The sequence below is a fragment of the Suricata suricatta genome, chromosome 3 (assembly GCF_006229205.1).
Source record: "Suricata suricatta isolate VVHF042 chromosome 3, meerkat_22Aug2017_6uvM2_HiC, whole genome shotgun sequence".
Lineage (NCBI taxonomy): Eukaryota > Metazoa > Chordata > Mammalia > Carnivora > Herpestidae > Suricata > Suricata suricatta.
In genome coordinates this window covers 131,776,587-131,803,417 of record NC_043702.1, presented here as the reverse complement: position 1 = coordinate 131,803,417, position 26,831 = coordinate 131,776,587, and the positions used below count along the sequence as shown (strand labels likewise).

General features: G+C 41.3%; 1 long non-coding RNA gene across 4 annotated transcripts in view; it reads right to left on the bottom strand.

Annotated features, from left to right (window-relative positions):
* Nucleotides 1–26,569, bottom strand: part of LOC115288154 — a 38,452-nt gene extending 11,883 nt beyond the window's left edge. The window contains exons 1-5 of one of the 4 annotated variants that reach the window (XR_003906835.1): nucleotides 26,137–26,569; nucleotides 11,705–11,813; nucleotides 11,122–11,236; nucleotides 10,213–10,346; nucleotides 7,359–7,620 (exon numbers count right to left, since the gene is read on the bottom strand). This is a non-coding gene — a long non-coding RNA (uncharacterized LOC115288154). The remainder of the gene's footprint in view (nucleotides 1–7,358; nucleotides 7,621–10,212; nucleotides 10,347–11,121; nucleotides 11,237–11,704; nucleotides 11,814–26,136) is intronic. The other 3 variants (XR_003906836.1, XR_003906833.1, XR_003906834.1) reach the window with 3 other exon arrangements.
* Nucleotides 26,570–26,831: the final 262 nt, after the last annotated feature.

The following is a 26,831-nucleotide window of genomic DNA, read 5'->3' as shown; positions in this document are numbered from 1 at the left end:
TGAAGATTTGGGCATAATTTGACTCTCATTTCTTTTTGTTAAAGATTTTATGTATGTATGTATGTATGTATTTATTAGAGAGATAGCGAGACTGATGAAGAGGGGCAGAAAGAGAGGGCAAGAGAATCTTAAGTAGGATCCACAACCAGCACAGAGCCCAATGTGGGGCTCAACCTTAGTCTAGTGAGATCATGACCTGAGCCGAAAGCAAGAGTCCAACATTTAATCAAATTCACCACCCAGGCACCCTTCTCATTTCTTTTTTCTTAAATTCAGTTATTATGCCTTCCTTTCTCAGTCATCTGAATATCATCACAAAAGTCTCAGATGCTGTTAGTAATGGATCTCAGATTTCCTTAGGTAGCTCTTTAAAATGATAGATAAGGCTTGAGCAATGATAGAACAGCTGGTGCAGGATTAAACCTCCTTCCATAAACAACTAAAACTGTATAAAATGCACATACAACCGTTGTCATGCATTGAGCAGGAGGCAGCACAAGTCTGTAGTCCTTGAGACCAGGAAAAACTCACAAGGTGATCCCTGTGATTGGCATCTCTCTCTGCCTGGAGACAACCTCAGAGTTTGGAGATGCTGAACGGTTAGGATCTTTAAGACAAAACAAGACACTAAGTATGGAGGAGTTACACAAAAGTTAGACTCAAAAGCCTTGACCTTGGCTAAGGACTAGGCTGTTCATGTTCTGGGTAAGGGCATGCTAGATTTACCAGAGAGTGGCTTCTATGAGAGTGGGAGAAAGGGATCTTACAGATGAAACTGGGAAATGTTAGCATGCCAGCCCAGCCAGAGAGTAGAGACCTCATTGACACCCTGGGTGTCCAGCCAAGGTATCAGAAACACCATGTTTAGCATTAAGGGTTATGATATCGCAAGGCCTCCAATAGACTCAGTAACAAGACCTAAAAGCAAGACTTCTGATAGATAGAGCCATCAGAGTTTGGAAGCTGACTCTACCCAGATTATAGAGTCTTAGAAAACACCAGCACTTTCCACATACCTGCCATAACAAAGCATAAAACAAGTCTACATTGATTTAAGGTGCTCAGCAAGCAATTGAATTGTCTCCTGAAACAAAAATCAACACTCTTCAGAGGAAGGTTATAGAAAGTAGAAATTGGCTACAAGATGGTCCAAATATTTGATTTGCAAACAAAGATTTAATGCAGCAATCATAAATATTTTTAAAGGTTTAAAATATAATGTGTTCTCAGTGAGCTATAAGATAGGGAATCTCAACAGAGGAGTAAAAATTAGTTTTTTAAAAAAATAAGAATTCTAGAACTAAAATACACAACAACTTAAATGAAAAGTTGACTGGAAATGATTCATACCTGAATGGAGATAACAGAAGAAATAATCAGTGAACTTGAAGACAGATTAATAGAAATTATCAATTAAGAACATTAAGTACAAATATTTCTAAAAATGGAATCTCTGGGATGTGTAGGATAATAGAGAAAAGTCTGACATATACATAATTGAAATGCCAGAAAGAAAAGAAAGTGAAGAAGATATATAAAAATTTTTTGTAAAAGTAATCGTTCACATTTTCCTAGATTTGGTGATTAACTGACTTACAGATCCCAAAAGCATAGTCCGTTCCAAGCAGGACTCATTACTACTAAGCAAGTAAAGAAAACCACAGGTAGACACATGTGATATGGACACATCATAGTCAAACTACTGGGTTTGATGTGTGAAAAGGCGAATCTAATGAATAGGGTCAGATGACAGACCAGTGCTTCCCTGGGTCTGGAAGAGAAGGAAGAAGGTTGACTGGAAAGAATCATGAGAGAACTCTGGAATGATGTTCTATGCATTGACCATGAGGGTGGCTGATGGCTATAAGTGTTTGTCAAAATCATCAGGCTGTATTCTTAAAGTGTGTACATCTCTTTGTATGCAAATTATTTTTAACTGAAGTTGGCTTAAAAAACTTGAGGTAATACTTAGTCAAGATAACACTTCAAACATCCTAATTTATTTTCTCTCTTATTTTCATGCCATTAGTCTATTTTTATTCAGAGAAATCTGATTTTTGTTCCTTCCTGCAAAAGAAGAAACTGGCCCACACGTGAACACTTTAAACACAAATGACATGTTATTTGCCTTTTCCCCCATCTAATAACAGACCTCTGCCTAATCAAATTCACTTACACAAAATACACCCAACTACAGGGGCGCCTGGGTGGCTCAGTCAATAAAGCGCCCTACTCTTGGTTTCAACTCAAGTCATGATCTCATGGTTGCTGAGTTTGAGCCCCACATAGGGCTCTGTGCTGACAGTGTGGAGCCTGCTTGGGATTCTCTGTCTCCCCCTCTCTCTGCCCCTCCCCTGCTCACCTGCTCATGCTCTCTTTCTCTCTCTCTCTCAAAATAAATAAATAAACTTAAAGGAAAAAATCCAACTACACATCTTCTGCCACTCAATATTTAATCTCTTTTATAAAAAAAATTTTAATGTTTATTGATTTTTGAAGGAGAGAGAGACAGAGCATGAGTGGAGGAGGGGCAGAGAGAGGGACACACAGAATCAGAAGCAGGCTCCAGGCTCTGAGCTGTCAGCACAGAGCCCAACAGGGGGCTAGAACTCATGAGCTGTAAGATCATAACCTGAGATAAAGGCAGATGCTTAACTGATTGAGCCACCCAGGCACCCCAATATTTAATCTCTTAATAGAATAGCACTGTTTCTGCATCTACTCGTTGACTACCACATATTACTGTTACTATATGTTAAAAGGCAGATTGCATAAACTTCCACTTTTTAAACATTCATATATCATAAATGAATATGAAAGTGCTGTTAAAACCAACATGTTGTGTTTATAATTTGCCATTTAGTTTCTTGCTTCATTATTTAAAAAAATTAAAACTTCAATATTTTGGAAGGGATGCAAAATTTCAACTTATGTTTTAAAAGTGTGCTGAGAATTTTATCCAATACAGATAGATTTTAGGTTTCTGTGGGAATAAAATGCTTTAAATTACTGAACGGATATGATTATTTGGAATTAGTCCTTCCCTTCCAAAGAAACGCTTTAGTTGTAGAAGAAGATAGATCCTGGTTGAGGTTTTGTGATATAAAATCAATGAGTACTAGAATGTTAGAAAAAGGCAGAAGGGGTATAATCTCAGTGAACAAAACAATAGGAGCAACAAAGCCTGTGAAGTTGTTTTGGTCAGTTTTTACTACATACATTTTTTTAAAAAATTTAAAGTTTATTTATTTATTTTGAGAGAAAGAGAGAGAGCGTGACAGCATTAGTGGGGTAGGGGCAGAGAGAGGGGGAGACAGAATCCCAAGCAGGCTCCACACTGTCAGTGCAGAGCCTGATGTGGGGCTCATACTCATGAACCATGAGATGATGATGTGAGCTGAAATCAAGGTCAGAAACTTATCTGACCGAGCCACCCAGGTGCCCCAGTAAAAAAAAAAAAAAAAAAAAAAAAAAAAAAAAAAAAAATTACAGAATGAGTGTATAGGGATAAAACAAGATGATATAAACAGAGAATAGGGGCTCCTGGGTGGTTCAGTTGGTTGAGCATCCAGCTTTGGTTCAAGTCATGATCTGATGGTCTGTGAGTTTGAGCCCTGCATCGGGCTCTGTGCAGACAGCTCAAAGCCTGGAGTTTGTTTTGGAATCTATGTCTCCCTCTCTCTCTTTGCCTCTCCCCCCGCTCATGCTCTGTGTCTCTGCTCTCAAAAATAAATTAATAAAGAAAACATCAACAGAGAAGAATGGTGTATTTGATAAAATATCACTGAAGTAAAAAGCCTTTTAATGAATACACAGCGGGAGAATAAAGAGAAACTCAAATCATAAACTTACAGTAGACCAGAGGGTCTTTTCAGTCTAGAATTTGGAACTGGCACAACGCTTTAAGTTGCTTAATACCTGTTTGATTCCCCTAAAGCTCAGTTTTATGTTTGAAAAACAGCTCTAATAATGGTCCTTGCCTTCCAGGATCATTGTGAAAATTAAATGAGATGATACATGCAAATTTCCCAACGTGGTACTTGGAACATAGACACAACCCTCAACAGCAGACTAAAAGAGAATGACCAGTATCCTCATAGATTAAATCTTGGTAGCAGGTGTGGCAAAGGATTCTCTTTCTGGCTCTTAAAAACTTGTAAGAGCCAAATTATATGAAAAGGATGTCTGTCCTTGGGCTAGTCATGCTTCAAGTGGCCCAAATGCCCTAGAGGAAATCTTATACTGTAGATGTTCTGGGATCCAACCATTTATACCGTAGAAGGGTGTTGGAGCAAGGTGACCTTCTGAATAACAGAGGAGCTGTTCTTATGCAGAACATTACACATAGCAGTATGTGTTATGATGATGATGTTAGCAATGACAGCCATTTCCCTAACCAAGTTGACTACTGACCCAAAAATGAGATTAAAAACTATACATTTTTTTCCTGAGCCCTGAAGAGAGAACTAAATAAGAAACAGGCTTGAGACCTGGATGATGTCCAGGTCGGTGGCTATAAGATAACCTTCTAATTGTTTTGTCACTACAAATTGAATGCCTACAATATGCCAGTGTCTGCACATTTTTATTTAGGACATGGAATAATAATTTGATTATGGCAGGCAGTTCAAAATGGTGACTACTCTATTTGTGTCTCCTTAAGAAATGTGCCAATTTCTTATTCATTCTGGAATATTGTTGGGGGGGGATGGGGAAGGGGGGAATAGGGACAAAGAGAGGGAGGGGAAGTGGACATATGAGCTACATAAGATTCTACCCCGCTGAAGACAAAAAAACCTAAAGGGGTTAAAATCTACATGATATAATATTGCTATGGCAACCACTATTGCCTTAGACAATACAAGATTTAAGGGTTTCAGTTTTTATCAAAATAATGATTGTGTGTGGTACAGATCAAGTAATAAAGAATTCACAAAACTTTATATTTTCCCAGCCACCTCTTAATATATTTGCATCTCTTTTCATTGTTTCTCTTTTTAATTCTTTAGCTAGTGATTTCCACAAGTGTAGTTACTATAATTATAACGCTGTAGTCTTATTATCGTGTATAATTCTGATCAATTAATGCATAAGAAATGAAAATTTACCTCACATTAACTTCTCCATTTCCATCCTCTTTCCAACATTTAATATTCATATTATTTTTAATTCTTCCATTAGTTACTTTTGCATTATGAATTAATTATTTGTTTCCATTGACTTTCTACAGATTCCCTCCAACTTGGAAAATGGCCTCACCCTTCCTTTCCATATTACCCCTACCCCCACTGCCATTTGTCGGCTCTGTACTATTTTATATTGTCATATATTTGTTCATAATTACATTTCATCCTGAAATTTCACCAATATTCCTGCTTTGTTTGTGGATTGACTCTGAAATGTAAAAATGAATAAACAGGGTTTGTATTAGAACCACAATAGAACTATTGTCTACTGCTCGGCACAGCAGTTGTTTTAGTGTTACTTCTCATTTTCTATAGGTCTTAGAGTGCCAGGGTGGAGCCACTGTAAAGAAGCTCCTTCTAGCATCAAAGCCAAACAGAGTTCCCTTTTTCCATTATGTCATTTGCCTAAACCAACACCACGTTTTGGATTCCCTCTTATTGCACAACACTTTTCTTGTAGTCTGTTTTTCTTGGAGTCTTTTTTGCCTCTCTTATTGGATAAGAGGTTAGCATTTCAGCCTTTTCTTAATATTCTCAATTAATGCCAGTCTTAATCACATATTTTATTCCACAGAGATTTCTCTCCTGGTTCCATCTGACCTCTTGCTCCAGTGGGGACTGGGGTTCTAGAGCTGCTGCAGACGTCACCCTGAAAAGTCCCATCATTGTTATAACTTGGTTGGAAAGACTGTTTCTTGAATCTTACGTCTTCCATTTTTTTTTTTTTTTTAAGTTTTATTTATTTGAGAGACAGAGTGAGGGTGCATGGCAGGGGCAGAAAGAGACAGAGAGAAGGAGAGAGAGAATCCCAAGAAGGCTCTGCGCTGTGAATCCAGAGCCAGAAGCAGGGCTCAAACTCATGAGCTGCGAGATCATGACCTGAGCTGAAACCAAGAGCTGAGGGCTCAAACTACTAAGGTGCCCTTCCTTTTATTTTCATCCCAATTACGTGCAGTACATCCTCCAGTAACTAAGACAAATCGTTTGCAAATTACATTTCTGAGTGCTTTCATGCTGAAATCGTGTCTCATTATTGGCCAGAGTTTGGGGATATAAATAACTTTCTTTAACATCTTTAAAGCACTGTATCTTTTGTTTAGTAGCCTCCAGATTTACTCTTTAGAAGTCTAATGATGATCTGATTCCTGTTCCCTTGCACGTGAACTGTTGTATCTCTCTGAAAGCTTTGGGGGATGTTCTCTTTTGATTGTTCGGTGATTTTATGAAGATGTATCCAGGTCTTTTTTTAATTCATTGTGGGGAAGGCCCTACCTAGTTTTCAGTTCTAGGACTTTTTCTTTGTAATATAATTTCCTTTGTTATCTCCCTCCTTTTTATCTGAAGCTTTAATTAATAAAACAATGGTTTTCCTGGGTTACTATTTGAATGCCTCCTTTTAAAATTTTACATATTTTATATTTTCAATCTCTTTGGCCAGTTCTACCTTTTGAGAGGTTTTCTCAACTTTAATTTTCAATCTTTCACTTGAATGCCTTGTTTCAGTCATCACTCAGCCCCTGGGAGCTCTTGATTCTTCTCCGATTGTTCCATTTTGGAGCCCATGGATAGCAGCTAGGGAGGTATACCTTTCAGATCTCTCTCCAGGCAGAACCTGCTAGAAGTGGTGCGGGTGACTGAGCACCTACAGGTGCAGTGCCTCTGGAATCCACCGCACCATCCACCCCAAGCCTACACTCACTGGAAGCTCCCAGCCAATGACCGACCCATGGTAGGGATCTGAGCATTTCTGCCAATAACCCAGGGGCCTGGCTGAGACTTTCTCAGATGGCCCTGTAGTCTGAAGCTCTTCTCCTCTCCTCTGAAAGCTGTGAGACCTGCATCACAGACTGAAGCCTCCCCCTCCGGTCCCCTCTCCCCTTTACCTTCATGGGCGTTAACCCCCAATACATCTCTCATACTTCCTACTTTATCTTGATTCTTGCTTCCCAGAGCATCCCATCCTTTCTTAATGAACCTACTCTCTTCTCTCATCTCTTTTAACATATTTTGCTTGTTCTTACAACACCCAACACATGTAACAGGACGCATTTTACCTGACATAGTGACCTGGTAAGGTCAAATCACATGGCAGTAAACTGAAATTAATTAGGAAGAAAAATGCCATCAACACATCAAAAAAAGGAAGGAAGGAAGCTAGATTCAACTACCCACCTCACCATGTTTTCAGATGAGGCAAAATTTTTAATAATTCTAATAGTTGAAATAACATAGCAATAGTATATGAAAGTAGGATCCTGTTCCATCTGCTCCTACATAAGAATTTCAAACTTGGTGCTGCTACCTCCTTCAAAGAAGCAATGGCAGGGATCGTGCAGGGCCTTGAACTTCAAGTTATCCTCACACTCGTCCAGAATTGTCTTGCCACTGGGTTTTTGGATTGTTGAGGGCAGGGGCCATGTCTTCTCTTCAGTGCCTGGTAATAACAACAGTAAGAGCAGGTACACATTACTGTACACTATCTATGCCAGATAACCTGGTCAACACTTTATATGCATCGTTTTATTTAATCCATGCAAACAACCCAGTTTTACAGATGGAAACACTGAACCTCCATGGGGCTGTGAGAGTGACTCATGTCCCCAGCTTAGGAGGTTAGGAGGAGACACATCTGCCTGCCCTCAGAATCAATGCCCTCCATCACCCCCATATACCGCCTCTACCAATGCATAACACATATAAGCCCCAGTAGCTTAAGCTACATATAAAATAGGTTATAAAAACCTCATTTATTTTTTAAAATTACTTCTGAAGCTGTATTTATTTTTAAGAGAGAGAAAGAGGGACAGAGCATGAGTGGGGAGGGGTAGAGAGAGAGGAAGACACAGAATCTGAAGCAGGTTCCAGGCTTTGTGCTGTGAGCACGGAGCCCGATGCAGGGCTCACACTCACAGACCGCGAGGCTGTGACATGAGCTTAACGGATTGAGCCACCCAGGTGCCCCCAAACCTCATTTAATGTCATGTGACATGTATTCTGTAGACTTGTGATGGGGAATGAATGTGCAGAGCCAAGGAAGTCATAAACATTTTGAAACAATCTTCCTGGGAAGACGCACACTGTTTGTCAATATCAAATCTTATCTCATTTGAAATTCCCTGACCCTCTGGAGCTCTAATGAAAAGTAGCTTTTTAATCTTTGAAATACAAATGCTGATCAGGAGACAGAACCTAAGGAGTTTTTTATTTTCCCTCTTCTGTCGTTTAGGGCCTCTGTGGGAGGGAAGGTAATGTTAATAATATATGCATGCTTGCTCTCTCAGAGAAAGCCATCTCTTCATTTATCTGAGCTTCTCCTCATGCCCCTGGAGAAGTAATTAAACCAAATCATTGACCTCTTCTGGAGTAGGTTAGGAGTCATTTTTTATTAAGTGAAAGAAAGTGTTTGGAAAAAAGAAAATGCCATTGGTCCAGAATCAGAATAAGTAAGTTTATACAGAAAATATGCACAGGAGATTTGGCAGCATCGTTTGTGGTCTCTTTTTTTCCTAATATTCAGAAACATGAACTTTTATAAGAATAAATGCCATCCCTTTTGTTCTTGGAACCCCTCTGTGTGTTGCATGCAGCTCATGAGGGATTGCATGTTATGACAATTACAACTTGCATGTTTATTATAGGTTTAAGGTTTATAAGGTTAGGATTTGCCCAAGAATTGAATATGTGACTCCCCTCCCTCTCCTGAGAAGAGTATAGGTATTTGGAGGCAAAATTCTATTTGTCTTTCCTCCTAATCTTTTCTAATCACCGGTCCGTATGGCCATAACATGTGTATTCACTTTTCTTAACTCATCTCTTCAGAAGTTACCAGAGATTAGCAATCATGATCCTAGAATATAAGGCGGCGATCCCAATGGTTAGAACTGAACTGGGACATGGACAAGGGACTGGGATACGAAAGATGTTTGGAAACTAAGGCTCGCTAGTCCCCAGGTACCGTTTCAGTTCATGGCCAATCTAAGAGTCTATGGAAAACCTAAACTGATGCTCTTCTGACTCCAGGTGCTAATGTTTAGCTTGTCTGTTTGAAAGTGTCATGCCCGTGAGCCAGAGCCAACTGAGGTACTTGCTTTTTCTCAAACCCGACTTAATGCAAGCAAGTCTTTAAAGTTTTAAAACATTTTTTGGAGTGCCTGGGTAGCTCAGTAGATTAAGCACCCGACTTCAGCTCAGGTGATGATCTCCTGGTTCATGGGTTCAAGCCTAGCTTCAGGCTCTGTGCTGACAGCTCAGAGCCTGGAACCAGTTTTGGAGTCTGTGTCTCCCTCTCTCTCTCCCTCACTCAGTCTGTCCCTGTCTCTCTCTCTCTCTCTCTCTCTCTCTCTCTCTCTCAAAAACAAATAACATATTTATAAACATTTTAAAAAACTTTTTTGAAAGATGGAATTGATCTGAAGGATGAAGAAACAGTTGCTTATGATCTGAAGTTCATTCGTTCTACAAATATTTATCAATTTTTTGCAGCTTTAAACCTCTGTGCTGGATGCCAGTGATATGATGGAATAAGACAGACATCACTAATAAGGTCACTGCCATCATGAAGCAATGGCAGACAGATCATCGTTTAAATACACATGAATTAGGGTTATTGTAGGTCATACCAAGGCAAGAGCTAGAGAGTTATGAGGGTGAGCAGGAGAGGGAAGCAATATCACTCAGGGGAGACAAAGAAATCTTCTTGAGAAGGTGGCCCTTAGGCTGAGGTGAGCTGGAGTTAGCCAGGGGAGGAGCGTGGGACAAGCAGTTCAGCCTGTGTGAAAGCGCAGAGGTGAGAAGGAACCAGAAAGTCAGTGTGAGTTCGAGGCAGAGTCTGAAGTTCTTCTGGGGTTCCAGGTAATCTCTGAAGAGTAGAGACTTCTATAACCACAGAGCGCTCAACCTCAGTTACAAATACCTGCAATCCACACAATACTGGACATGCAGTAAATGAGCAGCCATTTGTCAAAGTGCCATAAGCACAGACAGCTCAACACAGTGGAGAAACGTGAGCTCCCTCCTACAGGCACACCTGCACTCCTACCAAATGAGCTGCATCCAAGTGTATTCATGGCAACATTGTCCTTGCAAAAGACCAGAAACAACCCAGTGTCTCTCAGTAAAGAGACTGGTCAAGATAGCGCCATACAATGGAATAGTATGCTTCTGAAAAAAGAATGATAAGTTCCTTACTCTCTCAAATGAAAACATTTCCAATGTATGATATAAAGTGAAAAAGTAAGATCCAGAAAAATGTGTACCCAGTGCTACAGTGCTACCACTTATAATTAAAAAAAAAAAAAAGTAAAGAATAGTCAAGAGAATGAGAAGACATACCACACACTGGGAGAAAATATTTGCAAAAGATGTCTCTGATAGAGGACTGTTATCCAAAATATGTAGAGAACTTTAAAAACTCAACCATAAGAAATGAGCAATCCAATTAAAAAATGGGCGAAAGACCTGAACAAACACTTCATGGACACAGATATGTAAGTGCCAAGTAAGCATATGAAAAGATTTTCAATATCATATGTAATTAGGGAATTGCAAATTAAATAACTAACAGAGTCATATAACAAATTAGAATGCTTAAAATACGAGCAGATTTCCGCACAAAAAATTGCAACAAGAGTTTGTAGTAAATACCATGTATTTTAAATGAGGAATGCTGTGAATGTATTTCCTGTAAGAATCCTGTCCCTTTGCTGTTCTCCCTCAGCATCTGACTACTTTAAAAAATAAATAAGTAACTTAAACAATAGTAAGATACCACTACACATCTTTTAGAATGGCCAAAATTCAAACCTCTGACAACACCTAATGCTGATACGGATGTAGAGCAACCAAACTCTCATTCATTGTTGGTCAGAATGGAAAATGGGACAGCTACTTTGGAAGAAATTTTGTCAGTTTTTTATAAAACGAAATACACTCTTACCATATATATCATCCAGCAATTTCCCTCCTTGGCATTTACTCAAATGAGTTGAAAACTTATGTTCACACAAAAACCTGCACACAATGCTTATAACAACTTCATTCTTAATCCAAACCTGGAAGGAACCAAGATATGAATGGATAAATACACTGCGGTATATCTAGACAGTGGAATATTACTCAGCACTAAAAATAAATGAGCTATCAAGCCATGAAAAGACATGGAAGAAACTTGAATGCATATTACTAAGTGAAAGAAGCCCATCTCAAAAGGCTGCATCCTGTAGGATCCTAACTATATAACATTCTAGAAAAGGGGAAACTATGGAAACAATAAGAATATCAGGGGTTAAGGGAGAAGGAAAGAATGACTAGGCAGAGGACAGGGAATTTGGGAGGCAGTGAACTATTATGTGTGGTATTATTGTAATGGACACATTTCATTATAAATTCATCCAAACCCATAGAACATTCGACATCAAGAGTGAACCCTAACATCAACTATGATTGATAACTCTGATTATCAACTTTGGTTGATAATGATGTGTCAGTGTTGGTTCATCAATTGCAATAAACATACGTACCACAGTGGTGGGGGCTGCTGACAACGGGAGAGGCTGTGCGTGTGAGAGGACAGGCAGCACATGGGAACTCTCCGTACTCTCCTCTCAATTCTGCTGTGAACCTAAAACTCTAAAAAATGAAATCGATTTTTGGGACACCTGAGTGGCTCACTGGGTTAAGCATCTGACTCTTGAAGGATACCCATGCTTTGTGAGACTGAGTCCCACGTTAGGCTTCACACCGTCAGCACAGAACCTGCTTGAGACTCTCTCTCTCCCTCTCTCCCTCTCTCTCTGCGCCTCCCCAACCCTCTCAAAATAAAAAATTAAACTTAAAATAAAATAAAGTTAAATAAACTTAAAAGAAATGAAATAAAATAAAGTTTATTTTTTAAAAAGCAAAGCAAAAATAAACAAAATAAAGAATATATTTGTATTTGGTTGTATGTGCATAAGAAATTCTTAAAGGGTATACTACTCTAAAAAGCTTATACTGTTTCCTAAACTCAGTGCCTGTGTTTCCTCATGGGCAAAGTGGGGTTAATAATAGTTCCTACCTCACAGGAGTATTTTGAGAATTAAGTGAAGTAATTACATGTGAAGCCATTAAATCATTGTTTAACATAGTAAGTGTTCAATAAATCATGGTGATAATCCACATGAGGCTGCTGTCTAGAAATATATAACTTTTCTAATGGCATGTGTGGCTTTCTCTGGTGATTGGAATTATTGGTAGGATTGTGAATTATTTGTATTTTCTTTGTTGTGCGTACAATGTTTTGCAGACATTCTATAAAGATCATGCAGGTGTATTGAGAAAATCAGTAAGGTTTTTTTAATAAGTGGCAAGAACTCTTAACGTGCAATCTACCCTCCTAACAAACTTTTAAAGGCACAATACAGTTTTGTTAACTATAGGCATCGTGATGCACAACAGATCCCTTAATAATCTTCCATGGCTGAAACTTTACATGCGTTGAGCAGCAGTTACCCTCTCTTACCTCTCCCCCACCAACTTAGGCAACCAGAATTCTATTCTTTGTTTCTACATGTTTGATGATTTTAGGTATAGTGTTTGTCCTTCTGTGATTGGTTTATTTCACTTACCATAATGTCCCTGTTACTGCAAATGAGCAGACTTTCCTTCATTTTTAAGGCTGAATAATATTCCTGCCTCTGTGTGTGTGTGTGTGTGTGTGTGTGTGTGTGTGTGTGTGTGTGTGTGTATACCACATTTTCTTCATGCATTCATCTGTTGGAGGGACACTTACACTGCTTCCATATCTTAGTTGAGAAAAATGCTGCAGTTAATATGGGAATGGAAATATCTCTTTATATACTGATTTCAATTCTTATGGATAAACACTCAGAAATGGAATTGCTGGATCATATGTTATTGCTATTTTAATTTTTTTTAGGAACACCTGTGTTTTCCATAGTGGCTGCATCATTTCATATTCCCACCAACAATGCACAAAGGTTCCTTTTCTCTGTATCCTCATACACTTGTTATCTTTTTTTTATAATAGCTACCCTGATTAGGTATTGAGTGATATCTCACTGAAGTGTGTTAAACATTTCACTTACCTATTGGCCACTTATGTCTTCTTTGGAAAAAGGTCTATTCAAGTCCTTTGTTCATTTTAAAATCGTGTTATTTGTTTTCTGCTTTTGAATCAAAGGAGTTCCTTATGTATTTTGGATATTAACTTCTTATCATATATGGCTTACAAATATTTTCTCCTATTCCACAGATTGTCTTTTTACTCTGTTATATTGTTTGTTTTGCTGTGCAGAAACTTCTTAGTTTGACTTAGTTTCACTTGCTTGTTTTTGCTTTTGTTGTCTGTGCTTTCGGCATCGTATCCAAGAAATCATTGCCAAGACCAATGTCTTAAAGTTTTCCCCTTATGTTTTCTTCCAGAAGTTCCATTCCTATATTTAAGCTTTTAATCCATGTTGTATGGTGTTCAATAAATTCTATTTCAAAATAAACTAAAAACCACCCATTTTCAGTCTTAAGCACTGCCCAATGGGTTTTGCCTTCACCTCTGCCTTGCTTCTGGCAGTTCGGGATAGCCTAACCCACTCACTTCCTAGCTTTTGCCTTCTCTAGCTTCTGAGATAATTACCCCTCCAGGCCACACCTTTGTTCTTGGTTCACTATAGTTCCATAGAAGTCTCACTCCTGGCTTTAGGATTCTAACTCCAGCCCTGCCTCTGATCTTTAGGACTAATGTTTGCATTTATTTACCGTTTGAACTTTATACTTAAACCTGGGTATGAATCCCACCCTAGCTTTGTCTCCAGGAAACCACCCCTAACAAAAAACACTTGGCTATCACTAGGATATCAACTCTGGATATCTGGATAGCCCCTAAACTGGGGAAAGGTTGACGGGTAAGAAATTAAGATAATTCACATTTTGTGCAAAAGATATCTTTATTGGCGCTATAAAAGAGTCAGCATCTGGGCATGATTTTCAACCCAAGAAGTATCGAATTTATAAAAGAGCCATTTGATTTTCTAATGTGACATGATAAACGTGCCTTCCTCTAAAAGCATTTTATGGAAAAACAAAATGGCACCACACTAGGCTGACAGTAAAGACATTCCAGGAACAACTGCTGGAAGGGTTCCCTGCAGCATTCGAGGACTGCGTGATTTGAAAAGAAGAAGAAGAAGAATGATAAGAAATAAGCTATGCAAAAGTGTATGCATGAACAAGCCATACACTGAAGTCTGGAGTTTTAGGGAAAGAAGGGCAGTGGGGGAGCATTTCCAGCCTATAGTCAACATTGGATTTGACAGCCGGAGGGAACTCGTCCTGATGATGCCTGTCCTGCCCAAGATCTCTGCACTCAGTGCATCCTCGACGATTTCCAAGAGGCAGGGAAACGAGGCATCATTACTGGATTTTATGTGAACTGTCAAGGGGCAGAATTTGCCCATCAGCACATGTCTAACATCTGAAATAATTCCCACTACACTGCCAGAGGAAGGAGGGAAAAAACAATGGAAAACCAAAAGTGACTATTTTGCTGGCTCAAAAATATCTGTAGCCTGATACTTCTAGCTACCAGCATGAAAATGTCTACTTTTTTATTCCTCAGGATGATTTTTGTGCTTGTAGAACTTTCTAGAGAATACTTAACTTTAAACTGATAATCTAATTTTCTCGTTCTACAGGCATATTTCCCCCAGTATATATGTAAACTCAGACATTATGAGAACAAAAAAATGTATTTTTTACTTCTCTTTATCCTCCTCCTCCCTCTTTGTCACTTCTAGAAAAAGTAGCAGTTATTAAGTGTGCTTAATATAGACAATCATGATCAAGAGACTGCAAAGTCACATAAATTCCATTTTGACACTCAGCTAATCATAGCAATAAAAAACAGTTCCAAAGGACTCTGTAAATGGCCCTATATGACACTTCTATGTGGACTGGGTAGTTGATTTTGCTTTACGACTGTGTCCTGGGGGTCCTCCATAAAAAAAGCAGCAACATAAAAAGCCACAAAAGAGAAGAGAAAAGGAAATAACATTTACCGAGTGCTTGTCGTATATCAGCCTGGTGCAGATGTGTTACAGGCCCTCACTCTTTTATTCTTTTCAGGGCCCTATAAGAAAGCCACTGGTGTTCCAATGATGGTGAGCATGGTCACAACAATGACCATGGTAGTGGTGATGATGATGACTTCAGTTGTGGAGATTTTCTATGCGCCTGTCTTTATACTATCTTCCCCCAACTATTATTCATTCAAAAGTCACTTACTGAATGCCCACTCTGTGTGCCAGGAACGATTCTAGGCACTCGGGACGTATCAATGTACAAAGCTCATCTGGCCCCTGTGAAACCATATTTGGGGGTGAGAGTGGCCCTGGACAATACACACACACATGGGAAGTAGAGAATATGCTAGAAGGGGATAGTGCTTTGGAAAAATAATAGATCAGAGCACAGTGGGTCAGGGTTGTGGGTATGAGGGTCAGGTTGCAATTTTAAATCAGGTGATGACAATGGTAGGCTTCACTGAGAAGGTGACATCTGACACAGCTGAAGATATTGGCCGTGTGGGTATCTTGGAGAAGAGGGCTCCATGCAGAAGGAACAGCTGAGGAAAGGCCATAAGAAAATGGGTCCTTGGAGTGTTCATTTGAAAATGGAGCCTGGCAGGGCTGAGTAGAGGAGAGCAGTAATAGGGACCAGACCCTGCACGGCCTTGAAGGTTAATGGAAAGAGTTTACTCTGAGTGAAATAGTAAATCGTTGCACAAATTTGAGCAGACAAGTGACATCGTCTAATGCACATTTTTAAAGAATCCCTACAATTGTTGTATTGATAATAACCCTCTACCTTGCAATCATTCTCTGAGGTTCCTGGAAATTCCATTTTACAAACTAGAAGCTGAAGGGTGGAAAAATCAAGTAACCTTTAGATGAATAGCAGAACCAGGAATTAAGCCCAAACTAAGCATTGTCTGACTTCCAACCTGGGCTCATTTTTTGACCACCTTGAAAGAAGACGTTCAGTTCAAGTTCACGATGACTGAAATACAGATTTCAGGTATAGAAAGAAGCAGAATGTCCTGTCTGGCTTGGTTGATAAAAGGCCAAAATAAAACAAAACAAAAACAAACCCCCAACATACAAGGTTCTCAAATGACTACTGAGTTTCCATGTTTGTTGTCACCAAGGGGTAAGGCAAAAACTCACCCCTTATGTAGCTTGCAATTTAAAAAGGGAGATTGACAGCAATAAAGTAATATGAGTCACTTAGTAAGAATGTATAAGCCGCAGTGGGGGCCAAGGAAGCAGTGGTCAGCTCTAAGACAGAGGGAGTGAGCTGTGGTGTAGCTCCTTGTAGCTGGCAAATCCTTTCTTGTATCCGTATCCAGTGTTTCATGTTGCCTAGTGGCTCACTGGCTCTCAGTTTGGTTCAAAGGGCTGGAAAGAAAAGGTTCTTTCACTTTCCAGGCAAAAGGCAGAGTTTCTGATTTGAAGCTTCCTTTCTGAGTCTTGCCACTGACTTCCCTTCTGCAATTTCAGTCTGTTGACTTCTGTCTGGACACATTGCAGATGGTCAGAAATCCAGAAAACCAAAGGGCACAGAAGGCTGTCTGTGTCTTTGATGTCTGTGAACTATTTCATGTTGAATGTGTGTGTGTGCATGCACAGGCACACACTCGTGCATCTGCAATTCCTAGAAAGCCTGCCAGGCTGTGCACTCCATCCCTGGGCCTCCCCAATAGAACTTTTTTGTTTAAGAAGCTTAGTCAGTATCAAGTCACCATGTGGGAACTTTATCTGTTGGCTAAAGTATTCGTGTTACCTTTCCGGTTTTCCCCAGCTCAACTCTTGACTCTGCTGCTTTTCCATAGTGCTGCCTTGGTATTTCTCTAGACCTGATCCTCCCAAGGTACCTTGCCACCATCAGAAAGGTGGTGCCGTGAAAATGGCAACAGGATGACCCATGAACCTATACTGGGTAGAATTCCCAGTTCTGCAGTTTATTCCACTGTGTGACACTGAGAAACCCACGTACCCTCCTCATCTGTGACTCAGACATAAAAGTACCCACTTCATAAGGTTGCATTAAATCAGATAACCCACCCAAGGAGCCTCGCTTGTGACAATTGCTCCGGGCGCCTGGGTGGCTCAGTTGGTTGAGTGTCCGACTCTTGATTTCAGCTCAGATATCTTGATTGCTCTTGATTTCTTACAGTCATGGGATCAAGCCCCACATCGGGCTTGGTGCTGGATGTGAAGTCTGCTTCAGATTCTCTCTCTCCCTCTCCCTCTGCCCCACTTGCATGCAATCAATGTCTCTCTCTCTGAAAAAAAAATTGCTCAATGAATGCTAACTAGTTGTAGGACTATTTCAGTGACATTATCTTCTCACACGTAAATGTGCAGCAGTTCTGAGCACTGCAGCATGGCTTTGACCAACAATAATGGCCACTTGTCTCTTTGAGGAGGTACAGAGGGCTAGCCACTGGCTTTACTTACAACCCTGCCAGAAGGAAGAGGACAGAAGGCTGGAGAATCACTGCCCCATGCTGAGATTTCACCTCAGCTGCTACCATCAGTAGCCTCACCCCAGGGATTAAAGAAATATTTTGTGTTCCCAGAACCTTGCTCTGGGCACCATCCCAAGAGAGCTCGGTGTTTAGAATGTTGTGTCCTCAGCGGTCTGGTTTCGACTTTATGAAGCAAGAGAAACTGCAGAAGACAGGAGTCTGCCTCAGAGTGTTTCCAGGGAGGCAATGAAGAGATTATGGTCACAATCATCCAGAAGCACTCCAAGGCAGTTTTTCTGGGTGCCCAAATCATCCAATTCTTGGAGTCAGTTCAGCAGCCATTTACTCCTTGCTCCACTCTGTGGTCATAGTTGCTTAATATCCATCCTGTGACCCTTTGACATGAGACAACAGGGACAGGTATCAGTGTTAAATGTCAGAGATGGCCACTCCCTGGAAGTCAGCCACTGGCTCATGGGCTTGCGGATGCAGCAGAATCTAAACCCCTCAGTGGAATCCACAAGCTCCATACAGGAAGTGTTTTTCTGTGATCCTGGGACTTAGCCAGGAAAGCAGAAGAGTGGCACCCAGAAATGAGGGCAAGGGCCTACAGAGGCGCCTTTCTGGGGAACACGTCCATTCTGCAAATGTGCCCGGACCTTCCATGTGGGCAAACCCTGCGGGCTGTAGCTCCCAGCCTGGAGTGGGGGGAAGGGGGCGGAGGGCAGCAGAAGAGACCAGTAAGCAGGTCCAAGATGATGGGACACGCGCAGGGACAGAAAGTAATGTACAAAAGGCTCTGGGAGCACAGTGGAGGTGGTACATCCTCCTATGTATAGGAACGTGGCTTGATGGGATCTAGAAAATGAACAGATCCCCCAAGTATTTAAAAATTCCCGAGTCACAAATGCCTGCAAGGACAAGGCTTAAGCATCTTTGATTAGCTTTGTGTCATGTCTGCCAGGGAATGGAAAACATGTGTACACTGAATACAGGGGAGCCACTGTAATAATCAAGCAAGAGGCATGTGCTAGAATTGAGGGCAGGAAGGGTGAGGGAGGGCTGCCTTCAGTGTGGACTCATTGGCTCAGTGCTGATAGAGAGTAAGACATCTTACTGCCTTCTAGAATAATTTTCAGCCATCTCCATAGGTGATTTAGGCTAAATCAATTCAACCTTAGGCTTCAGTCGGTCTGTCCACCGAGTTGGAGTTTGCAGCCTACCTTCCCTTATGGAAGCACCAAGGAGGCTGGTAGTCTCAGAGAGGTGCTTTGTGTTTCCAGAAAGAAAGCTGTTTTGAACATCTGAGGCTTTATCTCTTGCACAACGTGACTCAATAAGGGCAACGTTACACTTGGGGCAGAAAACCAGGCCCAAGACACGTGAGAGGGAAAGTGTGCTCAAGCACGTCAGAAATAGACCAGAAGGTCATCGTCAGAAATAACCTCTGGGGCTGGGTGGTATCGGAATGCACAGCTAGAATGTAGGAACACCGGAGCAACCTTCTCTTTACACTCAGATAAAATCCGACCCTTTGGGGTCATGTGTCTAATTCCAGGAGCTTCAGCCGAGAAGGGCAATGGAGTTTGGACGGGCTTCAGAGGAAAGTTGTCAAGATGATTGAAGGGCTGGAAAAGAATACCTATGAGGGGAGGTTCAAGGAGACATGTCTGGCACCAACTAGCTATGCGACTTTGCACAAGTCACCTCAACTCTGAGGAGCTCCGTTCCCTGGTCTGTAAAGGACGGAGGCCTGGCTGAGCCCTCAGATCCTCCCAGGTCTCACAGTAGTTTTATAATCCAGAAGGAGAGGAAGCCAGGCAGTAACTGTGTAATTCATTTTAATTATATGCCTATCTGTTATGAATCCCTGTATTTCTTAAGGGAGACAGAATAAGAGAAAAAAAGGCTGAGACTGAAGATTAAGATATTTTGCTGAAGCAAAAGGAATGCACTAGAAAGCTTTTCCCAGCAGAGCAGAATTCAGAAAAATAAATGAAACGAACTTTTAAAGTTTTGGCTTAAAATGGTATTTCAGGTCTCCATCTTCATAAATTATAAGCCCACTCCTCCAGCTGGAGCCCTTTCCCCCTCACCCCACCCGTGCTGTCCTGCAAACTTGTTTCTTCCATCGGGATCAGGTGAGATAGGAATGATCATTTCTCTGCTCCTGAAGAGATGCCAGTAATCTGTCCCTACATGCACTGGCCACCAGTCACCTCGGGGCAGGAGACCCATGTAAAAAACAGGAGGGGAGAAGTTCTTACCAAAAAGTTCCCCCTCCCAGCGATGGTGCCCCCTCAGAGGCTCCCTGCCAGCTGCTGTCAGCAGGTCTCCAAAAAGCTCAAAAGGCTGACTTGCCCCTGATACTAGTAGCCTCAGAGTTCCACCCCCACTGCCTCCCTCCCCATCTCTCTATCCTTTGCAGGAGCCACAGATGGGAGGAGCAAGAGAGGACACACTTGCAACAATCGAAGATAAGAGCTAGAAAAAGGAACTCTCCAGCCTGTGGCTCCCATGCATCGCCGCCTGGGTGTGAGTGACTCAGCCGGGTTTAGGGGCACAGCATCATCGAGTGGAGTGTGGGAGCCCAGGAAGGGCTGTGCAGATTTCATTTGTGGGCTAGGCTAACACTCTAGGTCCCAATGTCCACCTTCCAGGGGACGCTCTTGGTCAGAACTGGTTCTCCACCCTGGCTACACTTTGCAGTCAGCTGGGGAGCTTTTTAAAAAATACCGATGTCCAGGGACACCTGGGTGGCTCAGTGGGTTAAGCAGCCGACTTCAGCTCAGGTCACGATCTCATAGTTCGTGAGTTCAAACTCCACGTTGGGCTCTGTGCCGACAGCTCTGAGCCTGGACTCTGCTTCAGATTCTGTGTCTCCCTCTCTCTCCTCCCCACCTAGTGCTCTGTCTCTGTCTCTAAAAAATAAATAAACATTAAGTAAAAGTAAAAAAAAAGTTTATGCTTTAAAAAACTACTGATTCCCAGACCTCATCTGAGATGAATCACATCAGGATCTCTGGGATTTCAGGAAGAATTCCCTTACACTACAGTCTTCCAGTAGCATATCAATTTAAACATATGCTTCCAGTAGCAAATCAACTTAAAACGCACAACACATCAGAAGAATCACAAGGGAATAGAAAAGCTCCACCTTATAATACCACATCCCTAACATAGATAACACTCCTTAAAAAGCTGTCTTCTTGTCGAGATGATGTGCTTGTTTGTGCCTGTGATAAGCCTGCTTTTAGGCAACGTCCTTCCATTAGCCTTGATTACCTGACATAACTGAGGATCATCTGCCCTCAGTGAGTCATCTGCAAAAAAATTGTTTGCCGAACGGTCTTAACATTCACTTAGCCCACTAGCCGCTTGGATGGTATTTGGGTAATTTATGCAGAACCTAGAAAGTTAGTAGCACTAAATCAATTTCCATATCCATAGGGGCTACTGGCTGTAGTCTAGATTTACTGAATTTCATTTCCAGCTCCAGTTTTCCTGCCCTACCTCATCTGTCAGACAAACAAAGGGCTCACATTTGTATTCTCACCGCAGGATGTTTTCACCTTGTCCTTAGATGCATCATTAAATAGTTTAGGATCAATTGCACAGTGATAAACAGCAACCTGTTTCACTGTGTACGGAAATTTCAGAGTTGGATTCTTTGCTTCCACTTAACATCTGAGTTGTTGCTGTTGTTGCTGCTGCTGTTGTTCAACATTCCTTTGCTGTTCTCCTGGTAGGTGCTGGATGATGGATGCGACAGGAGTCTAATCTATCAAAGCGCGTGCTGGCATGCAGATTGCAAAACCTACTACGCCAATCATCAGTCCCCACACAGAACCCCTGTTCCTAAGCTCTGTTCACCTTCCCTCAAGCTTCTATCTCAACCTGAGGCTCCATTCATAACCACCCTCTTTGCCTCATCAGATCCTGGCAGATTCCCCAAGGAACCTCTTTCAGAAAACCTTCTGATGGGTATCCTGATAATATCCACTGTTTCTCACCATGACCACACCTCCCACTAAGTCTGGACTCCCTGAGGACAGAAATTGTGCTCAATTGCCTCTGAATTCACAGAACTTAGAAGGTTATAGACACTTGATAAGTTTTGATCAATTCTTAATATATAATTGTCCAACCATCATCCAAAAATACTATGTTTTGAGAAAGTTATTTCTTTGCATTCTCTAAAGAAAAAAGCAAATCACTCTCCTTTGCTACAGAAGTTCCCAAGCGACAATGTTGGTTCCTCTTTGAGTCCTTTCTTCTTCTGGAATCCCTTATGGTCAGTCTCAACTCTGCATGCAGTCCCCTGCCGTGCTAGGCCTTGGCTGCCTCACCTCCCTCTTACAAGGCAGTATTGGCCTCCTCCCCCCGCCCTTCCCCTTTGGCAGTCTCTCTCACCTCCAATCAATTTTGCAATCTGCTTCCACACTAATGTCCATAAAGGGAAAGGCTTGCCTTTTCCTTGCTCTTGTTTAGGAGTCTATAATGGCTCCCTATTTGTGTTTCTTTTTTCCCCTAAAACCCTTCTTTTAGTCATTGTCTGATCTCCTCTCAATGACTTATCCTAAATCTATTTGCTACTCTCCTTGCCCCACCCAGCCAACAAAGATTGTCCACTACAGTTCAGGGAGTTGTTTCCTTTCCAATGCCACCACCACACCCACACCCCTTCCCACCCCACTCACTCCAGCTGTGGGGCTCTGTGCACTCCTCCGTCAGCAGACCACACCTTCACCTCCGTGTGCCTTGAAACCTACCCATCCTCCAGGCTCATGTCAATATCATCTCTTGAAAACATCTAACCTTACCATTCCTGTCCCCATTTTTCTTTCCTTGGTTTCCTTTTACATTATTAGCGGGGACCATGACTGCTCAGTGTTCCCTAAACATCGCATATGTTTGAGTATCTTTTCCCCAACTTGACTGGAAACTCCTGAGACAATGTATACTATTTCTTTTGTACTTCTGGCTTTGCCTATCATGGTGCATTCAACAGACCTTACTCACTGTGAGTGATAGGAATGTTATGAGATGCTGGATTGAGAGGGTAGAAAACGCCAAGAAACAAGCTCTGGATTCATCTAGGGAAAACAAAATTGGTCCATGCAAAAGGGTCATGTGTACATTTGTTTTGGATAGAATTAAGATCCTTATTAGTACACTTACTTTGGTGGTGCTAATAATGATAGTCATAGTAAACCAGAACCATTATTTTAATTCAACCCAGCACACATTAGACTATTTAATGAGTATATACTATGTGCCAGCTCCAGGAAGGAGAAGTTCAAAAGATTTCAAAAGGGAATAGACTGTAAGCAGATAATAACAACACCAGGTTCTAATTATAATAGTGATAAATTTTTTAAACTGTATTTTGGCTTATAGAAGGACTCCTAGAATCAGTGTCTTGATTCAGGATGCAGGAGTTTTGGGTTTTTTTTTAAGTTTATCTACTTATTTTGAGAGAGAGAGGACAGCGTGAGTTGGGGGAGGAGCAAAGAGAGAGAGAGGAAGAGGATCGCAAGCAGGCTCTGCACTGTCAGCACAGAGCCTAGACTCATGAACTGTGAGGTCATGACCCGAGCGGAAATCAAGAGTGGGACACCTAACCGACTGAGCCACCCGGGTGCAGGCAGGATGTAGGAGTTTTAACGGGAGAGGGGAGAACCTCGTAGGGAGGGAGGGTATTAAAGGATGAGGGGAAGGGTGGAATAGAGTAATAGTGCTAAGAGGTGCCAACTGCATGGGATTTGAAAGTACAAAGGTTTTTGAGAGAAAAGTCAGTGATATACCATTTAGTTGGAGCGTTAGGTATTTAGAAAAGGGTGGGAATGGCGGAACAGAGAAGGGTAGAAAGGTTCATTGGTACCAGGTTGCACGGGCCTCAAAGGTTTGAACTTTTCATGTAAAGAAAGGGAAAAATGAAGCCTTGGAGAGTTTTTGAACAGAGTCCTGGTAGCAAATTCTTGCAGAACTTTGTGACATAATTCCCTTTAGGATGTTGGAGAAGTAAAAGCTTGGCCTAAGGCGACCAATATCCTTTTTGCTTGAAATGCTAGACTTGAAAGAAATATGTCAGATAAAACTGAATCCTGTCAAACATCTCAGACAGCCAGGAGTTTGCACTCAAACATGTGAGATTTTGCTAAATGCATAATATTTGCATGTTTCCAGTGTTGTCATAGAAACAAATGGCATGTTTTTGAGGATGCGGATCTCTGGTGTTTCCTGGCTAGTACACAGTGTACTTTCACTGGGGAGGTTGGATGTCTAGAGCCTTACCCAGGATACACCCGCACCTTCCAGGGTTGATGGGAAGTGAAAGGTGGCTCTCATCTGTAACATGAGCAGCTCTTTCAGCCTGTAGCAAGAGTTCCCACTACAGTAAAAGTAAATCGGGGAAGCTGCAATCGAAAGGAGTTCATTTTCACCAACAATCTCATTTGCACTTAGTTATTAAAATTAATATTTACTGGAAGTGGCAACTTGCGCTCATTTTCTTTGGATCATTAAAATGTGGTCATCTGAGCTATAAACAGCACCAGCCCTTCCCAGATATCAACTAGAGCCACAGGTTTAGCGATAATGGCGTCACAGCTCCATTGTGGCATTTCACAGAAGCCCACTGGATGGCAGTCACCCAAGACGATCCTGGCAGGTGGGGATTATTAGACCACTTGTTCTTAGCGGTTTCCATCCTCAGGCAGATCTGATGGGGAAGGGATGCTACCAATCAACTACTCACCCTCAAAAGCATTTCAGCACCTCAGCTACATTGGTGGTAAAAATAGAATAATATTATAATGGTAAAAAAATTTTAATTTATTTCAGCTATGGTTTATGGAAGTGCTCCTGGAATCGGGGCCCTGATATAAGATACAGAACTTTGACAGGAAGAGGTAGGACCTTGTAGAGTATTGGAGAATGAGGAAAAAGGTAGAGTAGAGTAATAATGCTAAAAGGAGCCAATTGCATGGGATTTAAAAGCATAGGATAAAATAAGCAATTATGTGTGGAGAAATGTATTGTTATTGTTTGATTTTAAGCATAAACACCTTAAAGCATAAACACTGTAAGAAGCTGGTCTTACCAACTGGAGTCCCATGAATGGTATTTTGAGAGCCATTTTTCAGATAATTGATAAATAAAAACAAAATTAAAGGACTCCATTAGGGCAAGGAGAAGCGAAAGAATGGGTGAGAGATGGCTCAAGGTCATGTTCTGGAGTCTGGTTGCGTGGTGCTTCTAAGAATTGGGCATTCTTGAATCTCAATTTTCAGATACATGGCTGGAAATGCCTCACTTTAGAATCCTTCAGGTTCAGATCTGACCAGAGACACATGCTCTCTCTCTCCAATCCTTGATCCCTTCAAAATGAGCACAAAGTAGGTGCTCAAAGAGCATCCACTGAACAAATTTTCACAGATACTGCAACTTCACACATTTCAGTGAATCTGAACATGAATGAAAAGATCTCAGTGCCCTGTTTCCAAGAGGGGCAAGCCCTGGAGGCTGGCAGTCTCTCTTTGTTGATTTGTTTACAGTTATCTGGTTTTTAAATGTTAGTTTGTTTCCCTGTGCTTTTGATAAGAACAAGATGTGCTTTTTGCAAAGGTAGAATAAGAACTTCCTTTCCTCAAGGCTATGCTCATTCTTCCAAACTGAGATGAAAGACACTATTATTAGCTTTAGCAATGCTTGAAACAACTTGTCCCTAATATATTGCTTCTAGGGGACAATGGGAAATTCTTAAAACTGGGTAACCAATACAAAAGATTCAGAAAGAATCAAGTATGACTAGAATGTCTGAGAAAAATGTGTTCTCTTGAGCAAACTGGCCCTTCAAAAGCACTAACAATTCAGGAGTATTTTGAATAATCATCACAGAGACACCGTCTATAACTCTCAGTGCCTGAGTTTCCTCATCTATGTAACGGATAATAAAGAGTGTTATGAGGATTCAATGAGTCATAAATGTAAATGTGTAGAAGAAAGCCTAGCATAGAGTAAGTTCTCAATTCTAGAGTTCTCAATTTATTCACAGTAAGTTCTCAATTTATTCGCATGATTTTTTTTTGAACTTGTAAAATAAATTTGTGCAATTGCAGCCTCTTTTCCTTTGGGATCTAGAAACAATACCTACCAATTACTGAGCAACTATCACTTCTGGGCATTGGACACATAGTTAATTTGGTCCTCATAAAAATCCTATGAGAAAGGTACTGGAAAGTGAGGATCAGAGAAATTAAATAACTTGGCCACACCTAGTAAGGATGGAGCAAGGATCTGAACTCAGGGCAAAATGACCCAAAGCCTCCTTCCCCACCCTACTGTGCTGTTCTGTAAGGAAATTGCTCTCTGAATCCCAAAAGGAAACAACTCGATTAAAAATAATCACATAGGTCAAAGACTTACCTCTGACGGGGTAGATGCTTGGTGCCTCTCAGAGAATTTTAGCTAACACCCTGAAATTAGTTAGCCTTGCATCTCTGATCCACAGAGGTCTGTTTAACTCAAGTCACATGTGGGCATTTTCACTCCGATTATAACGTCGGTTCTAAATCTGTTGGTATGTCACAGAGGCACAAAACCCAGGAAAGAACTTGATCTGTTACTGTTCCCAAGCAGAAACATCCTTGGAAGCTTATCTGAACAGAAGGCCCATCTGAAACCTTGGAGGTTTGCCCGACGCTGGTTTCCTGTCTAACCGAAAGCAGAGAGGCCCAGACACAGAGCCAAAAGGTTCGCACTTGTGTGATCAGCAACCTAAATTTGTGAATTTGGACCAGTAAGGCCGAATGCAGCCAGCAACCAGGGCCCTGCATGTGATGCCACCACTCCAGTTGGCCCAACGGTAGGGGGAAGAACTAACAGAAGACAAACATTGTAAATGAAGCAACAATGCAGTAAGGCAAGCCGACTTTCCACCCAGCAGAGAGGGGGAGACAGAACCCCCAGGATTATTTTTATAAATTATTCTGCTGTCCTTGGCACCCAGAAAGGATCCTTTGCTATCTGTGATAACGCTGGCAGCTAGCATGTACTGGGCGCTTGCTGTGTTTGTGAAGCTCTACCAAGCACCTTGCATATCTCATTTTAATGGTGAATGA